Genomic DNA, 20254 nt, shown 5'->3' on the forward strand with positions numbered 1-20254 from the left:
AGAAACCAGAAATAGATCCTTGCTCTCTTTTAAAACAAACAGCTCTCACAAGTGCGCCATTCGGAACAGCCCCTCGACATAAAAACACGTGTTTATTTTCAGCGTGCGCGAGTTTCTTTCGCATTCTGTACAACAATGTCCGACCAATCTCAAAGGATTCACACGCAGCACGATATGACAACGAGAGTGACAAGTCGCCCGATGATTTCTCTCCTCTTCCTCTTAGATCATAGATTTTTTTTTTTTTTTGTTTATTTAATATTTCACATTCACAATTTGTCCAATTTGGACATTTTTGGTAAAATTTTTTAGCTGCAGATCATAGATGTGCAGAATGTTTTATGCGATCGATTCGTCCTTTGTAACGATATTGTATGTTTTTATTCTTGGAGATTGGAAATACGATACTACACGGGATATCCCAGCTAAATGGAATCACCTAGATATCTGCCTGATTTACGACTGTATAAGAAAGTTTCTTTAGCAAAGTTACGCTATCTCAAGTTAGTATTTACATAGTAAAAAGAATCTTTTTCCAAGATCCTTTCTTTTTCACGAGATTCCAACGTCGTCTGTATGTTTTTAAATGGAATCCTATATTCTTTTCATCCATCAAATAACGTGTTTTTTTATTCTATATACAAAAGTACCGAGGTATTTGTGGCTGGAAGAGACGATCGGTTTAAAACATATTTTAATCTTAATTTTGTGAAAGTTGGCGTACAAAAGACAAGGAAGAACGCAAAGTGATGCTTTCGTGTTTGTCTGTGTTTATCTATCTTAAAAAATACCGATGACTTTAACTTGAGAAAAAATTGAAAAAAAGACACGTGCCTTTTGACACGGTGCAATTTTCTTTTGAGAAGCTGTTTCGTGCAACAGTATATAAGACAGATATTTAAGCGATCTCATTTGACCGAGAATAGTCTGTATAATTATTTTTCAACGCATGAGTTTTGATAAATTTTACATTCATGTATGAATAGCTAGAAAAATTTAGCGAACGTCCAGCTGGACAAATTGTAAAGTATAAATTAAATAATAAAAAAAAAAAATTGTACGAACATCGATCTCTCCTCGAACGATTCACTGAACATCGTGCAGTTTTATTTTTGGAAGGTTTATTGAACGAAGAAATTTGGAGGAGGTGTCTAAATTTGAAAAACAAGCAACGAATTCCTACCTCGATTCTCGAAGAAAAATTCTAATTTTGTATAAAAGACATTTCTTTCCATCTTAAACAAAATTGTCTTTTTTATCGATACCTTCCCCTACTCTTTTTCTTTTTAACATCATCTTAACGCGATATTACGATACCTGTGTTTCATTCAATTTTATATTGTTACATACTCGTCTTTTTACAAAACATTACGACTGAGATATTTAAACAAATACGTATATTTCAAAAAGTTTGTAAAACGATAAACGCAACGATGACTCGATCTTTTTATCGATCGTGAATGGAAGCAGCGCGAAGATCTTCGATCTGTTACGCGAGAAAAAACCTAAATAGACTCCTCCCTGTTTCGTTGGAACTAACCGTTTCACAAATATTCAAAGTATGTTCCGTAGCTAAACATGGGAACAATCGTAACTTATTGCATAAAACCAGTTCGAATGAAGCAATGCGATGGCGTCAGTAGAGTCGACATCGACCGATGAAATCGTAGTAGAAAACCACCTATCCGGTGGTAATCGTTGTCGACAGACCTGTGGAACTAGGTTGGACTTGGCCTGTTGTCCTAACTCGTGGCTTGGCAACTGGTTAGTTGTGTACACCACTGTGCAGAAGTTTAAGATTAAACACTTTTCTATTTTTCTCACGAATCCAATACGACATAACAAAATAAAATATACAAAGGCGATTGATATCAAAATATATGTAGAATGTATTAAAGCGACGCGTTAAAGTTGTAAAATTTATTTTGGAAGTAAACTTTCTGCCGCTAAATTCTACCTCGATGATACCCCTTTTACGAAGAATAATTGCAAAAATTTTAATCCACCAGCGAAATGGCTAAAATTCTTCCAACGAGGTAACAAATTTCGAGACGCTAACGTAACGGCTGAAATACTTATAAAATAATTTAAATATTTAAAAAGCATTATATCCTTTTCTTAATTTTCTAATTAATCGCTCAATTGTTTTAAAACCACTATAACAGTGATTTTTATAGGAAATTTAAAGATTCCAAAATGCACAGGATACGCATGATACATAAAAGCGTATAAAATATCCAGAGTAGAATATTCGTTTATAACATGGTGGATGAAACAAAATACCGTTTATGTTTCACATTGTTTAGCTGTGCTCGTAAAAGCATAAAAATGCACGAGTATCCACAGTCCGATCATTGACTGAAATTACAAACGGGAAAGAAAAAGAAACAAAATAGCTGGATATTTGTAGGAATATAAAAGCACAGAGCATTCCTTGCATAGGAGACAATAGAGACATTTATATAGGAAAATCAATTATTCAACGTAATATCGTCTTCATAGTGGTTTATGGGCCCGTAAACTGTCGGCTGTGACTATTGTTCTAATCCCGCTCGTTAAGCTCAACCGTTATAGTCGCCATGTTGAGTGGTCTCGAAAGTTAGGTTATAATACTGTGGGACCCCCATGCCTGTTAAGCGAGATGGTCTCTTTGCGCTTGCTTTACTTAAGCCTTAAAGCATTGCTGCGTAACCCTGCGTTCGATCAAAGCCTTAACCTGTTCGTCTCGAAAGACCCTCAGGTGGACCCAAAATAGGTATCGGGGTGATAAGTGTGTTAAGAGGGCATTAGTGCGGGTAGATGGCACGCTCGTTGCCATGTTTTTACAGCAACGGGCCATTCACACTCAAGTATCATCCTCGTGCCCTTCTTTGTTATTTCTTTACGCTTCGCGTTCAGAAATTTTGTAAATATGTACGATAAAATATTACTTTCTGTGAGAATTGTAATATTCTACCCGATAAAAAAAAATATATATATATATTTATAATGTATGGATTTATTAATTTAAGCCGTATGCAGTCAAATAGAATAGTAGTAAACTGGGTTTTTGAATTAATTTTAAAATTGTTTACGGATATATCAGCCGCTATAAGTAGGATTAAGTTTCATAATTTTTGGGAAAGATTGAATTATCGATAGAAAATTCAATTATTTAACCAACTTTTCTAAACAGCGTTTGAGTATGTGATTCTTCGAACATCTCTTGGATCATTATCATCGATGTGAACTGTCATCCCTGACTCATATACGTCCTAATTTTTGTCTAACGTTTTCTAGAAGAATATCAATTTCCCTTCATTTCCAAGACCATTTCCAGATCTCTTTCTACGTTTCGGATTTAGATGGAAGGCATTTGCTAATTTTTGTACTGGTAGGTGTTCGTGGTTTTCAACAAATTCCAAAGGCATCGAACAGCCTGAGTGATAACTACAGAAATTGTAGAATATAACGAACCTTCGGATCGCGTTTTTTCGAAGAACAATAGCCATATCTCGGTTAATATCGTATATTACGTACGTACGTACATATCGTAGACTGGAAATGTCGTATAAAATAAATGAAAGATAAAATATAGATCCAATATAACAGAGTGAAATATGTCGAAGATAAACTGACAAACGAGGCACTTAGAAGCAAAAGGACCCAATGGCATTTTTCTGATATCGAGTTTGGAATTCAAACGCGTTAAAAGAATTCCACGTAATGTCTCCATGAAAATGAACTTATATTTCATGCTTGACATGTGGTAAGAAGCGTATACGAAAATCTCTAATTCATGTTTTTTTTTTTATTTATTTATGAATTATCAAATGTACGAAAGATAACATCGTGATAACGTTACAATGGCACTACTTTCAATATTCCTTGCTTAATTGACCACGGTCAATTTCTCTAGCCTTCAAACGATACTTTTACACGACGTTGGATCGTTCGAATTATTCACGAACGTTACATTTAACGATTTAACCAATTCTAATTTGATCGTCTTTGTTCCGAATTGAAAAGTTTCAAAAATACCACTTGCATCCGTCTGGTTCTGTAAGCGCAAATATCAACCGTGACGAAAATATCCAACAGGTGTAGTACGTTACTGTTTCGAGAACTAAATTCGTTTCTCTGTTATTCCGAGCCATTTGTTCTTGTCTGCATCGTGTCGTTATTTTTAGAGAAGCGTGGCTAGATAGGTACAAACGAGACGGCTGAACGTTGAATACCATTAAAAGGATAAAACCATAGAAACCGCTGGCAAAGAAACGGAACAGGTTTCTGGAATTAATTACAACAGATTGTATTCCCGATGCAATTTATATGCCATTTGCATCTTCAGCGTCGATATACATATACGTAAACCATTATTCTGCCCTTGATGGAATTATTCACAGGTTTAATGACATCATTCCAACGTTTCATTTTCTACGTAAAGTTGTAAATAAAGCACTAGATAGTTGTAACGTTTGATAATAGAACCTCTTAGCGTATAACACAACTCGATTCATTTTTTAACGACAATTTTTGTCCCCGGTAGAAGCCATTTTTTTCTTTCTTTAGATTCTATATTTATCTGTTCATAAATATGGAAATACTTTGGCCATTTTGCACAGCTAAATTGATATTATTAGCGAAGCTTTACGAATCGCAAATTACGACTCGTCGAGTATTAACCAATTAGCTGCTGCGAACTGTTTGGAAACTTTGAAAAGCGTGTACCTAAAATGCGTCGCAAAAAGTAAGCGACGACGAGTATATTCGTCAGACACAGAGTATACGTGGCTGTTGTAACATAGAATTAAGCTGTAACGAAACGACTGTTTTATTTTTGAATTTTATTGCCCCTCGTAACCACAAAATATCGCCATTTTTTCGTGACGAGTATACTCGTCAGAAACAGCTAACCGGTGAATAAACTATCTTGCACGGCAACAAGAAGTTCGATAGTAAAAATAAAGAGATCCGTAACTTGTAACTTGTCCACTTGCAAATATTACTAACATTATAACTAATAAATTATTCCGTAAGATTATTCCGAAAGTTTTATACCGACAAATTAATAAATGTCTTAATATCCGCGAAGCGAGACTGTATGTTGCGATATGAGCAGGGTAAAAATGAATTTTACAAAACAACCTCTGAAACTGACTAAAAATATAAATTTTAATACGAAACGAAATACGAATTTCATAAAAATACGAATACGAGTGCCGCGCAACATGAAATAGGATTTTTGTTGTACAAAGGGACTGATTTCAAAATTGTTTCAAATATTATTTCAAATATACGATTAACCCCTTAACCTATGATTTACGTTCGAGAATTTTCGGCCGAAAACGTAAACAAGCTATTATACAGGGTGGTTGATAACTGGTGGTACAAGCGGAAAGGGGGTGATTCTACGCGAAAAAAGAAGTCGAAAATGTAGGATAACAATTTTTCGTTCGAGGCTTCGTTTTCGAGAAAATCGACTTTGAATTTTGGCTCGGCACGCCTGCACTTTATCGCGTTTCGTTATAACGGATCTCACTGTAAATCGTTGTCTCGATGGAAAAGTTTAAAAAAAAAGAAAAAATTTGTATTCTATATTTTCGACTTCTTTTTTCCGCGTGTACCACCAGTTACCACCACCCTGTATAATAGTAAGGTTATGTGCACACTTCTACCTTCAATTATACAGGATGCTTGGTAACTGGTGGTATAAGCGGAAAGGGGGTGATTCTACGCGAAAAAAGAAGTCGAAAATGTAGAATAACAATTTTTCGTTCGAGGCTTCGTTTTCGAGAAAATCGACTTTGAATTTTGGCTCGGTACGCCTGCACTTTATCGCGTCTCGTTATAACGGATCTCACTGTAGATCGTTGTCTCGATGGAAAAATTAAAAAAAAAACTATATTCTATATTTTCGACTTCTTTTTTCGCGTAGAATCACCCCCTTTTCGCTTGTACCACCAGTTGTTACCAACCACCCTGTATATTATATTTGGTCCGATCATCGTACTACGGGCTATGTCCGTAATATTTACGTTTGGCCCGATCATCGTACTACGGGCTATGTCCGTAGTTGTAGGTTAAGGGGTTAACAATACATCGCGACCTTAAGATAGCCACAGTTAAAGAAGAAATATCCAAATTCGGTAACAGATATAATACAAGAGTTAACAATCACTAGAACCCATTAATTACCCAACTACTTGACACGACGGATCAGATCCGCAGACTAAAAAGACAATACCTTTTAGATCGAAGCATTAGATTCAACTAGAATCAAACATACTATAAACTCTTATAATCCAAGTTACAGTACCACGCCAAAATACTTATAATTCTCATAATACAAAATTTACTTATAATTCTCAATGGGAATTGATTGCAAAAAGTCTGCCAAATAAAACAAGAAAATATATATATATACGATTATATCGACTATACTATATATCGACTATATATCGACGTGTGTTTCACGTTAAATATCGATATTCGCATGGTTCGATCTATACCATCGAACTCGCATGAACGTGCTTAGAAATGGTGCAACACGTTGTAATTTGAAATTCCACAATTACAATACAATCGAGCGGAGCAAATTGATTTCCACGCTTTCCATCAATGACGCAATCTCTCGTCCATACAATTAAGCAAAGGGCGACCCATCTCGCTTTACGATCGGAAAATATCGAACATATGGATCTGAAAGAAGTTCGAGTGGCCCATCAAAGTTAGGTTAGAAAACTCGATAGCTAAGTACCTGCGCGATATTCTAAGGGCAATGCTTACTGCATAAGAAATTATCGACTTTTTATTTTCTCCAATGCACGGATAAGCAATATAATTAAATACATAACGTGTTCTCTGTTCGCAGGTCTGCTACGCTATAAATAGCTGGCCTAACTTCCGATTCGAAAGACAGGCAACAAGTTTCACCTATGCATTCGCATTCACTGTCTTTAATTCTAAAGATATTCAAATTGAAGAAAGATTGAAAAATTGATTGAACGAGATAACGACGAATGTACGATGTTTAATTAAATTTAATTAAGTTTAAATTTCAGTGTTAACATTAGAACTACCACACCGGTCAAATTGACTGGTTTTACAATTTTATTATAAAATTCCTACTTCGTGTTATATCTTTTTTCCGCGATAATGTAACGACTTTCGCAACGATAACTAAAAGAATAATATAACGAATTTTATTTTGTTCTTATGCATTCAAACTGAAAATAATTTTGTATCAAGGCTACTTATACCAATACCAGTGAAAATGACTGGTATTTGTCAAAGTGTAAAAGGACCCTGCAATGTGTTTATCGAGCCACAATTAACCAGTTTTCTCGTTTCGTACAACTTGCCACACGTTTTTAAAATTTGTACTGCGTATCGTTCGATATGACGATATCAGTTACCAGGAAAATTGCGGATCGATCGCTAGATCGCTAGACGCTAACGCTAGAAATACCACACCGGTGAAAATCACTGGTTCTACAATTTTGTAAATGTGTCAACCCTCGTTTAGGGAGCATTTTAGGGGTCATCGTTAATAATACTAAAAAGGTACTACATAACGTGGAATTTCTTCTGTAAGAAAGTAATAAATCTATTATTACGTATTTTTTAAAGACCAGTCATTTTCACTGGTTTTGGTAGAAATAGCTTTCTGTTAACTATTCTAGCGTTAACCTTATATTGTATCTGTAAAAATATAAATTTCCATAAAAACCGGTGCTCCAGTTATAACGTTGCGAGCGATCAGCTTATCGCGTAATTTATTCGATCTATTTTGAATGGCGACTAGTCGACCAACGTCTCGCGAACAGAGCGTCACACTTACGATGCATGAGATTCTTCCAGCTGCCATAAATCGCCTGGATGCACTTATCAAGAGGAGTAGCGGATAATAGTGCACTGGTTTTACGTGCACTTAAGTTGCCCTCGGAGCAGCTTCTGAACAAATTGCCGTTGCTTATCTGGCAAATCACCGGGCTACGTTCTCGTCGTGGATGAAGTTTCGTCTTCGACATGTCGAGGACACCGCCAGGGATCCAGGATTCGACGGCTGGATCGCGAAAGCTTCTATAAGTGGAGGACAATTTTTTCGAGGACTTCTGCAGAAACCGCTTGCCAGGTGGTAAGGGCGGGGGACCCAAGCAGCTCGTGACGGCAGTGATCGCCATTTATGGCCGAACTCACTTTTATTCCAACGACTTTGAGTCTATCGATCTTTTACAACCGATTATTTCGACAACAGCTTTCCCTATTTGCTTTTCTATCGCATTGGTATTATTATGCGTGCGTTTTATACTTCGTATCCGTACGTTTTACGCAGCGACTACGAAACTGATTCTGTTGCCCTGGAAATGAACATTCTATTCGATTTCTATCCCTGTTAGATATTTACAATTACGGTTTTTAAATATATCGTTCGTAGCTTAAACGAAAAGGCGAGAAAGATGCTGGCGGGGTTAAACGAACCGGAGGAAATTCTCTGTTTCGATCGACGTACTAAACGTTAAGAGAAACATAATCGCATAGTCACGAATATTGCTGATAACTGAACAGAGATACAGTTGAAGATGCTTCAACTTCGATTTGGTAATATGTACGTATAGGAAAACTAATTATACGATTGAAGTGACCAGAAACGCGTGAAATTTCACATTTTCATTAACCTCGTCAATTTCAAAGGAAACGCGCTCACCAACGTCTATAATCACGAGCTTGAAAAATATCGCTAAAGCTGTTTCAAATTGTCTATAATTTCCCCTACGACTTTCAGTAACTTAAACATTGTATATAGATATAATTTCTAGATACTTTGCGCTACTATCGCGATGTTAAAAAAAAGAAAAAAGAAAGAAAGAAAGAAGAGAAGAAGAAAAAGCAGAAGCTAACAACGTCCTTTTCCAAATTATACGGTAGTAGCTACCAATTGCAACACCACTTCGTCAAATTAATCCTACAGCTACCTTAGTCTACGTTAACGCGTCTACGAACGTATCCCGATATAAATTAGATTACAGCCACTTTCTATCGAAGAGAAGACGCACGGTCGTAACGAAGCACAAATTTTCCTACGGATTCTCAAAGTGTACGGTCGCGGAATACAACGAAGGAAACGGCGGAGATAACCGGATAAGACTGTCAGAAACGTTCCGTGTTAGGTACAGGTTTCAGTTGGCGACACCGGCGGAGTCGTTGGTGTGGCGAATGCAAAGAGGCGAGGTCGAAGGTGGGTGGACAAGTTTCCGGAGAACGGTGTAGGCCGCCCCCGGTAATGCCTCCGCGCGTAGGTTTCCAAAAACGCGACACGTGAAACAACTTTCCACGTGAAAATACCCTGGCTCGCCGAAGTATTCCGACACTTACCATAGGAAACTCGTATGCCCATACCGTGCGCGTTATATAAAGCATTTTGAAATTTCATTGGCGCTGTATCGATATGTTGTTACTACATTAGCCGAGAGAGCATGTTAAAAAGTGGCTGTTTCTCGGCTCCTCCTTGTTGAGGAAAAGTTCTTGCTGAATCTCTCTCTCTCTCTCTGGGTAGACAGAAAACGTTAGCAACGTTTGCAAAAAAAAAAAAACAAAAGAAAAAACCAGCGACTGCTGGGTAGGTCGAACCTACCCACGCGTTGCACTTAATCTTCGTGTTCTTCGGATGAACAATTTATTGTTGAAATACACCGTTGAGGTAATCGTCATGGGAATATAAAAATCGATTCGAGTGTTTGGATAGAAGCATCGAAATTAGCAGATTGTCTATTTTAGTTTTATAGGATTTTAAGATAGCTTGTGACTGATATACCGAGTAACGCGTTTAAATCGCTATCTACATCCCCTGTTGGCCACGATATTACAAATGGAGTTCTATTGTGCGCTATTGGAACGGAGTTAATTATTTATCTCGATTGACACGCGAAGAAAACGCGAAGTACGATACAAGGCGAGTTCAATTTCACCGCACAGAGGTTGCTCCATTGGAATTTTTCTCAACGCCAAGTCATCAAGATCTTCGTTTGCATGCATATGGCGCGTATCAAATGAAACAGCCACCTGGATATTACGCAGACTGTATCGACGAAAACGGAGACTTGGAACAGCAAACTGCGGTAGCGCGCTGCTCCACATCGTCGACTACCAAAAAGTATCAGATTGAAACACAAGCTAACAATGGCGTTTTCGTTGAAGTAAAATTACTCTCCGGCCGGTCGAATAATTTCAAATATTTTCTTTACGTATTAATTGACGAAAGTGAAACCGGATTGCAAGCTATTATAGCACACGTATGCGGGTGCGAAGTAGGAGAACGCGTTGCTGGTTGCTGTTCTCGCGTGGCAACGAGATCTCCCGGTGCTTTGGATCTGCTCGAGTCCAAACATCCACCGACACATCGGCAGAATTTGCAAAGAATTAATTCGCGGATGGATCTGTCCATATCCGAAGAAGATGAAGATTCTTCCTAAATTTCTCATCGTTTCTCGGATAAATATCAGTAACGTATCTTTTTATTCCTAGAGAGATGCTCTTCAACGAACCGAACGAGGTCGAAAAATGGCCATTTTGAAGATTATTCGATCTTGGAAATTTGTATGGAGGCAACAGGATATTTATCGCGAACAAGTCGCTGGGAAAATTACTTTTTCATTTAATACGAATTTACTTATAATTCTCAATGAGAATCGATCGTAAAATTCATCCAAATAAAAGAAAAAGTTTATCACAAGGAAGAGCTTACAATGTTGTTAGAGAAACTAATAGGTTGTGTGAAATGATTAGAAGAATCGCGTACTTTTTTCTCTTCTTTTTTCTTCATTTAGCTCTCAGCACGCCGTTTTCGAATGGAAGTAACGCGAAGTATGTAATATTGGTAATTTCGGCGTGCAAAATGCCGTACATTATAACGTGAAATTGCCATTATGTCCATTGGTGAATTGTCTGGTAGCGTGCGCGCGTAGAAAGTACAGACAGCCAGGGAATCTTCTCCTAGAGGAGAGAACGTGATTTTCGGCGCTCGTGTTTCACTTCGAAGGGTTGTTACAGCGTTACAAAATACGTACGCGTTCGACACGGAGTCGAACATATCTCGAAGAGAAGGGAATTTTCTTTAATATTTCTCAACGATCTAACGCGTGTTCCATCGATCTAGGACACCTCGAATTTTTGAAAAGCTCAAGCTTAAAGGTAAAGAAAATAATCGTCGATATTTTTCCTCGGGGGATCGTACGAATCGTAGAAATTCTTGCGCATCGAACGTGTTAAGCGTATTAACGAGAGAGTTCGACGAATCTCTGAGAAGCGACGAATACCAAGACAGAGACTCGGAATTCGAATATTCGCCGAGAAATATTTTAAACGTGGAAAAGATGAAGAGGAAGGGTCGATGTGTCGAGAATGTTGCGGTAATGCGTTATAATAATACGACGATTCCAATAATGTACCATACGATGATATGTGAAATGGGTCAGAGAGAGCGAAGCGGACAGTGTGGTATTATAGCGAGTTAAAGAATATGAGATAAGCAATTACTCGTAAGCAGCGTGTTGGTAATTGAGTGGGTGTACGTTGCTGCAATTTTCATCAAATCACACGGAAATAGATGCATTAAGTCTGAAACGCCGGGAATTTTCAATAGCAGACGTGCCAAACATTTTGATAACGTATCAAAGTACGGTGGAATTATTTTTCAATAAAAACCTGTCCGTCGATTTCTCTTCTCTTTTATACCTTCGTTCTACCATTATTTCAGCTTTCCACGAATATTTAGTTAAGCGTCGCGTGGAAGAAATTTCGATAACAAGATTTCGATCGATCTTCAAACATTTTTCTACTATGCAAATACTCGAAGATCTTAGAAATCATGACGTTACATATTCGATGCACGAAGACGGACTACGTATTCATAGAAATACGCGAGATTATACAGGGAGAGTCATCCGCCGGTTGAACACGGCCGGACAAATAATTGCCGCGAAGAGAAACAGAGACTGAAGAGCGTGTGTACTGTTAAGGAAAGGTCTGGACCCCACCGCTTTTCTCCAGCACCTTAGCGACGAGGAGTCTCTCGCGGCGGTATTATTATAGCTTACTTACAACGAATGCACGTAAAGAAACGATGGAAATCATTAGTGGCTTCCCTTGCGTCTCGCAAATCCGCCGATTCAGCATCCACGTCGTAAATACAAAGGAACGCTCGATTCACATCGAGATAAGGGATATTGCTTGCGTTCTTGATAAAAATAAATGCAAATGTTAGGTAGAAAATGCTGGCTCCGAGCACACCGATACGGCTAAACCGTCGTACGTGCGCAATCGTAATAAGCTGGTTTTATCGAAATTCAAACACGGCCAGAGCCGTGGATAGAAGCGAGCCAGTGTTTCATTAGAAATTTAGAAAAGATACGTATCGACGAAACGAGAAGGTGGGGAAAGTTGGATACTTGCCGATATGGAAATGAGATTGACGTTACATTTACTCAACGAATTATCATTATCGTTCAGATATCAATGACAACATCGATATTAATTCAGTTGCATACATTAACAGAGAGGATACTACTGTATTTAATCTTCTATGTTTGGTATATGGAAGATAAGATTTTTTATTCGGAGATCTCATACATTTTTGATCAAGCCGACTGCTGAAGGGAGAAAAACTCTCATAATAGGAAGATTTTTTTTATTATTCTTTTGGATAAGCTTTTGTCGAGGTTTTATGAACTCAACGAAGAGAAATTGAATTTACAATGTAGATGTAAATATGGCGTGAACCGGAAGCCATCCTAAGCCGAAAGAATTATAATAATAATAATGACATTTAACAAACAGAAACACAGGGTGGTTGGTAACTGGTGGTACAAGCGGAAAGGGGGTGATTCTACGCGAAAAAAGGAGTCGAAAATATAGAATAAAAAAAATTTTTTCTTTTTTTTTTAATTTTTCCATCGAGACAACGATCTACAGTGAGAACCGCCATAACGAGACGCGATAAAGTGCAGGCGTACCGAGCGAAAATTCAAAGTCGACTTTCTCGAAAACAAAGCCTCAGACGAAAAATTTGTATTTTATATTTTCGACTTCTTTTTTCGCGTAGAATCGCTCCCTTTCCAAAGAAAAATTACCAAAGTACTTAGAAGGGAGGATGAAGCGGAAGGACAGAAAAATACCGGCAAGATTCAGATGCGGAAACGAGACCAAAGCAAGGGAATACTGGAAAGAAGAGGGGGGAAAAAAGATGCAGGCTATGCAGAAGGAAAGAAGAAGACCCGAGACACGTAACAGAAGAATGTGAAATAACGGGAGGACCAAAGCACATAGGAAAAACGCTAAACGAGACTGGAGAAGGTTTAGCAGAAGTGAAAGCAATAACAGAGAAGAGAAGGACAAACGACAAGAAGGAGGCACAGCAAGGAGACTAAAGACCAAAGTTGCAATAGTTTTTAGTCGTTAGTTGCTAATTTATAGTTTCTAATTTTTAGCTTTTAGAGGTAGAATAAGCAAGGTAGTTCAATAGAATAGAGTGGAAAAGAGGGGAGGTAGACATATAAGAAGAGAAATAGACATAAGAGATGTAAAACCGAAAGTTCGTCCAAAGCCCAAAGGCACGGACTAAGCAACAACAATAATAATAATAATAATAATAACAAACAGAAAATATAATCGTATAACATTCGCAGTGTCTTTAGTAGCCTGTTCTTTGTTGAAAATAATGGTCCACATGAAAATAATGTGTAACGTCTGTTTCGTAGATTAATTATGCGCCTAAACCAGACCTAACTAGACGTAGGTTCAAGTTTATCCGATAAATAAAGTAACATGCGTGATAATTATCGTTGCGAAGCATTTGAAAAGATGTACAGTTAAACGACCAGAGAATAGAGAAGTTGTGCTACATTTCGGAATAAAGCTACGTATGTAAGTACGCAGAGTATGTTTGGAAAGTAGGTAAGAAATGGTTGTAGAGGCGTAGAAGGATGCAAAGAGAAGAAAAGATGAGAAACTCGGAGAAACTTAAAATAAAGAAGAGAGAAAGGTGGAAAGAAATTGCTAACTCAAAATCTGCAGGAAATGAACGAAAGCATTTAAGATTATAATCGTAAGCCATAAGTGCTATTAAAAAGAGCATTCACCGGTTTAACAGCAACTCGAAAAAAGATAGCAAACACGTTCTGAATTAGTATACATCAACGAAGTTAAACTAGAACTTTTCAAATAAAATTATACGCGAAGATAAGCCAATTAACCATTAACTTCTTCTTCGGTTGTGCCAATATCCAATGTCTCGTGGATTAAAAAAAAAGTCGAAGATTTATCGGATATCCAGGTGATTGGAGGACTTTCGAGCCGAAATTATGGGAATTCGAAAGCTTTATCTGTGGCGGCACTCAACAGCAAATACCATCACTCGACACTAAATGGTGTTGCACGACGGTAGCGCAGTGGTTAGCGCCTTAGGTTACGAACGTTTCGGGACCCGGGTTTTCGAATCTCGGCAACCGGAGTTTTTCCGATTTTTCTTCCACGCATCTAAATTAGAAGAAAAACTGCTGTACCCCAGCAGCTACAATCGCCACGGACAAACACCTCGCCCTCATATCGTTTGAATATAAAAAAGACAATGAGAATAACATTGCAAAACTATTGTACAAAAATGATATATTGGATATCTTATTGTACTTAATATTATAACTATATTCACGAAACTTGTATCAGAAATAGTATAGCGTTACTTGACTATAATTCCTATTTCTTCGTTTACGATTTAAATAGAAGAAATATTTGAAGAAGATCGAAGAAGCCTTGGGAGATAAAATATCCTTGCAAATATAATTTATCTCTTCAAACATTGAACAGACATCGTGGATTACAGAGAAAAAAGAAATAAAAACATTTAAATACATGCTTTAAATAGACGCAATAATGTATTAAATACAGAAAATTATAGTATAACTATAATAACGCAAGATTAATGCTGTCAACTACGACACTACGCAAAATAGATAAACGCATGGAAATTAAACTCTGATAAACTTTGATGGGAAAAAACGCTATGTGTATCCTGCCGAGAAATTACCATCTAATTACAATTTAAATTCAGTCTAAGCCTTCCGATGTACAAGTTGGTTCCAATGAGATGATCCCCCTCCCTTCTCCCTCGGTCAACGTAAAATTAGTTTTACACCAAAAAAATGTCAATTCTACCGCGACTTCTATTTTAACGCAAAGCGTTCTGAAGTGACTCTAAATGAATTGCGATAACCGAGAGATGAAATACGCCTGCACTGGATAACAGAGAAGCCTAAGAGAATGAAAAGATGGACCCTTGTTAGGAGAGGAGATATTAGGATGGTAACAACAGTGGGAGAAGAACAGGGAAGACGCTACTTGGGCTCATTATCTTAAAATCAGTCCTAAAAGGTGGAAGAAAAGTGAGAGGAAAAATACACGGACACCGACAAATGATTACAGTCAAGTTAAAGAGCTACCGAGGCAACAGGCCGAGATAAGAATCTTAATCGAAAGAAGATAAGACGTAGGGGGGATTCTCTACTCAGGAGAATGGAATTTCACGATATATACTCCGTATTGAAGATATATACCTGTAAATCACGGCGAACAGTTATTAGTTTCGAACACGACCTTCATTGAGGTAGGTTGTTAATCCGATTTAAGTAGAAGGATGGTATAATTGAATTTCCTTTATGGACGCGGATAATTATCGTATTAACGGTAACCACGCTTTGTAACTAGTATTTTAACATCTTATTAATCGATATTTGTAATAATATTATTCGTTGTAAATAAACGAAGCAACCTCCGTGCTTGGCTTCCAAAAGTCGTTTGTAAGACGTAGTTACCGTACGTTGGAATTCCTCGACTTTTAGAATTCAAGAATGTGCAAATGACAAAGCAAGAAAGATGAAAAGGAGCGAAGAACGAGGGTGGGGGGAGGGGGGAGGCGAGAGGGAAAAAAAGGAAAGAAGAGAAGTCATAATGATCTTGCGTGTATCCTTCGATTCATTCTTATTGCGTTATTTACTTGAAAAACAGGAAATACCTCTAATATCCTTTTTCAAGGCATTAATCATACGGATCGAAGAATAAATCGTATATCGTGCTAAAAGTTTATACTTCGATTTTCCAACATTCGTGCGAACATGTAACAATGATATTTGCCCACCATTTACTATTCTAATACTATTCATAGAAATTCAATATTCTGTAACGTGATACAACTGGATGGAATATCAAGAGGCTAGAGAATTTCTTTCTTCTCTCAACGTGTTTATTTAGCAATTTCGATTTGTTGCTATAATTTTATTATCTTTCCTAATAGGCTCGAGCAAGCGCAAAACATGGCAACTTCTGTCGATGTATTCGATGTAATATAACGTTCGTATCGCGCTTTCATTGTAAAGGAAAAAAAAAAGAAAGGAAAAACCTTAAGATGAACGCGGAATTGTACAGGAGCACGTGACACTATATTCAATTGACCTAAATAGTACAATGGATATAAGTGGACCGTGTTGTCTTATGCGTGGCGCTGTTTGCCGTTGTCTCGCTAAGAAACTTGAATCGAGTTTCATTTTTTTTTTCTTTTTTTTTGTTTCACAGTTACGTACGGAAAAAGAGATATCTAATATCTCATGCACGCTCAAACGCCTACACAGTGAAACGAAACTGGAGGAGTACTAACTTTTATGAAAGATAACTAGACTTTTTATCTGCACGATAAAGCCGCATCGTAGTTTACTACGTTAAATGATATTTGTATATTTTGCGTCATGACTCTAGTCAAGAATTCTATTGTAATACGTGTTACGTATTAACACGGCTCAATGCTGGCTCTGTTCAGTGAAATTTCGCCAGATAACTCGCTAAATTTTTTGTGATCATTCTTCCAGTGTATTTCATCGTACAAGATGGTCCACTTCGTCTTATCGATTAACTGGAACGTCTTGATATTTTTTTAAATTATTTAAAATATGTTTAATACCGACGATATTAAAAAATGTTAAATATCGATAATATTAAAAAATGTTTCACGTGTTAAAAAAATGTATACAAGTCGAGTGTTTTTGTGGGGGACACAATTTAACGTGATTAGTGTTTCCGTATGTGAACGCGCAGAGGACACGTGAAGGTCGTTAGGCGTAGAGCGATGTTTTTGTAAGCGGGATCACACATTTTTTAATACGCTATCTTATACATTCTTATCTTGTTACATTCTCTACAAGAAGGTATTAAGCTATTTATGTCAGAAAATTATTAGCTCGGCAGATATTCTGGACTTAGATTATTTTAACAAATGTTAACCTATTTTATTCCAGCAGAATTTCACTAATTTGTCAAATTTAAAGCATAGAAGGACAAGGAGAGACGCGAGGCGGTATTCTCGTGTTTTGCCTTTGGTTTTCATACGTTAAATTTCAAAAATTAAAACTGAAGTATATTTAAGTAAAGTAGATTTTCGATAGAAATAGGTTAATACTTTTTTACAGAGAAAATTGCATTTAAAAAAAAAAAACATCGGTGACCTTCGTATCTCCTCTACTTGTTCTCCCACGAAAAGACTGATCATGCCAAATGATGTGCCTCTCGATACTGCTTAACTTGTACACGAAACACTTTTTAATGTTATCAAAAACGAGCGAGATATTCCTGGTGATAAATTTAAGTGGACCACCTTGTATAATTTGGTATACACGCGGTATATATTCGATATAAGGCCAACGAAATTTCCTTCGGTACAGAATCTGAAAATTTGTACATGTAGAAAAACCAAGGTATAAGAGTTAAAAAGAAGTTTATCTTGCATTTTACATACAATTTACGATACTATGTGGAGTATAAAGAAAGCAAATAGCACCGATGCACAATAAACTGTACATTAGATAGAGGTGTAGAAAAAATGATAAAATCGTTCCTGTTATCTGCTAGTGGAAACTAGATGATAGTATCCTCTATCGTATAAAGTCTTGTCGGTGAATTTTCCAACGTTAAAAGAAGAAAAGAAAAAAGAAAAAAAAACAGATTCTGCCGCATGTTTCAGATAAATTGACTTGTAACATTTTATGCGATTTGTGATCATCTCTTTTGGAATTTTCTTCGTAGACAATAACAGTACGAGGTTAACGCGTTTAAAAGATAAATCAATGTTTAAAGCAGCCTTAAGGATGCAACATGACTGAAAGGCAAGCGCAGAAGAAGATAAAATCCAATCTCATGACTGGATCGAGTAATTTGCATAAGATATCAGGATGGACGTTCATCCAGATACATCCTGTCAAGGACGGACGTGAACGGGTTGAACTGAACGGCAATTACGATCGATAAATTTCTTTTTTGTTACGTGCAAGCTATACCTGCATTCAAATCGCGAATCTTAAAAATATGTAATATATGTAATATATATGTAATATTTTTCATTGAAAATCTTTTGTAATTCTTTGTTTTCAATGAGATATCTTATCGAAGAATGGAGCATGATACGAGCATTCGCATTAAATTCTGAATAGAACGTCATGTTTTATCATGTTTTATCATGTTTTATCTTGATATGTAATTTATGTTCTTCGTTTCTTGTTGAACGAAGAACCGCAATTGACAATGAATGAACCAAATAGCGAAAGAACATAATTTAGCGATTAAATCGTGCGCTTTTTGACATGACAAAAGCCTAAACGAGGATTAAGGAAAATTGTATACGCAGGAAAAAAGTGATAATTAATAGTAATTGGTAGTAGTAGTCAGTGCGATAGAATTAGTGTACCAATAAGTTAACACAGACATAACGATATAATTAATATTGACAATTAGCACAATTTTCTAGACAATCTATCGATCGTCTAGATAAAATATTTTATATAAATTGGGAAATATTAAAACGGGGAAACATGTTAAAGAACGTAAATGGAAGAAAAATTTCTTTCTACGGAAATACGATTAAAGGAAGAAGGTATTGTACGTGTAAACAAAGAATAACAAAAACAAATGTAATACTTTTTGTAACACTTGAAAACGTAGTAATCGAGATTGAAGAAAGGCAAGCTTTGTGAAGTGACTGGGTTATTGACGTACGAGTTTGAATGCGACAAGTGCAGGAAAGAACACGAGACGGGAGAGCGAAAAACAAGCGGTAAAGAGAGGAGACGGAATTGCATGGGGATATAATGAGTAGCAGGGAAGAACCACGAGCTTAAAAAAGCTTAAGTAAGAATGTTAAGAGAAATAGGCTGCGTCCAAACAGAAATTTTACTTTATTCTTGCGCGATATTTTTGTTTAAAAATATAAGCATCGTAAAATATATTTGCCTCGCTAATTTAATCAAATTTAATATAAACTTGAAAATCCAAAAGTTTATTCGTATGTACCTGTCTAAATGGGAATTTAATTCAAACTGATTTTCCAATTTCAGTTTTAGTGATCCTCTGATTTAATTTTGAAATAAAACAATAATTTTAATGCTCTGTTTTCACATACCTTTATGTTGCGTATAGTTACTGGAGACGTAAGATACAGACGTTTCGAAAATATCGTAGTCCTTAAAGAAAGCTTAAAAATAATTTTTACTCGTACGTAATTAATTACATAATGAAATATTCGAGAAGTATTTTTTAAGACAACAATTCAAGGCTAAACGAAATGTCAAGCGGCCGCAAGTTTTTTCGTCTCTGCCAGACTTCCGCTACTCTGGCCACTGACGTCTTATTCTTTCATTCTTAATAGCAATTGACATGTTGTAAATTTAACACGAGTCAATGGACCTTAACAGATACGCATCTCGCGAGCTCATGTTGGTAAGTACTTAGTCTGCAACATTTCACGTTATAGCTTACGAATCATATGTAATGAGACGATCAGACCAATTATGTTATTACTTGCCCGATTCTATTTTATACGATTGATTTTACGAAGCAGACAAAAAATCGGAATATGTACATTACGTAATTGAAGTTTCCAAATTTAATAATTACCGAACGAATAATTCAATAATTAAATCGTTGTTACTTGCATATTTTAGTCAATAGTATTACAAGTGACTTGGAACGCAATATTACGACGTTCCACGTAACGAACGCTTCGATAAAGATTTTTATAAAGAAATTCATATTTGCCACGAAAGATTCCTTTTTCAAGTATTTAAATTTTTGCTAGGTAATACACACAAAGTATAGGAATCAATTTAAAAAAATGGAACTATTTTCCACCAAATTATACAACGGTTACATGTTGGCCAACAGTTAGAATATTTCTCTAGGCGAA

At 36.6% G+C, this 20254-nt stretch overlaps 1 protein-coding gene across 2 annotated transcripts in view; it reads right to left on the reverse strand.

The window, feature by feature from the left end:
- LOC117231513 (caskin-1) overlaps nucleotides 1-20254 on the reverse strand; it is a 49532-nt gene that overhangs the window by 18452 nt on the left and 10826 nt on the right. The window lies entirely within an intron of this gene.

Source organism: Bombus vosnesenskii, unplaced genomic scaffold (genome assembly GCF_011952255.1).
Source record: "Bombus vosnesenskii isolate JDL3184/JDL3185 unplaced genomic scaffold, Bvos_JDL3184-5_v1.1 scf7180000013272, whole genome shotgun sequence".
NCBI lineage: Eukaryota > Metazoa > Arthropoda > Insecta > Hymenoptera > Apidae > Bombus > Bombus vosnesenskii.